Genomic DNA, 412 nt, shown 5'->3' with positions numbered 1-412 from the left:
GAGGAAATGAACTGAAAATTCATGGGTATACTGATGCTAGTTTTCAAACTGATAAAGATGATAGCAAGTCTCAGTCAGGATATATGTTTACTCTCAACAATGGAGCGGTTAGTTGGAAAAGTTCCAAACAGGAGACAACCGCTGATTCAACAATAGAAGCCGAGTACATTGCTGCTTTTGAAGCAGCGAAAGAAGCTGTCTGGATCAAGAAGTTGCTTAATGGACTTGGAGTCGTTCCTAGCATTGTTGATCCTATACCTTTGTATTGTGATAACAATGGAGCCATCGCGCAAGCGAAGGAACCGATGTCTCATCAACGATCCAAACATGTGCTAAGGCGATATCATCTCATCAGGGAGATTATACAAAGGAATGACGTAAAGATAGAGCGAGTTCCCATAGATGATAATAT

Source organism: Olea europaea, unplaced genomic scaffold, assembly GCF_002742605.1.
Source record: "Olea europaea var. sylvestris unplaced genomic scaffold, O_europaea_v1 scaffold2599, whole genome shotgun sequence".
NCBI classification, from domain to species: Eukaryota; Viridiplantae; Streptophyta; class Magnoliopsida; order Lamiales; family Oleaceae; genus Olea; species Olea europaea.
This window is presented reverse-complemented; position numbering follows the sequence as displayed.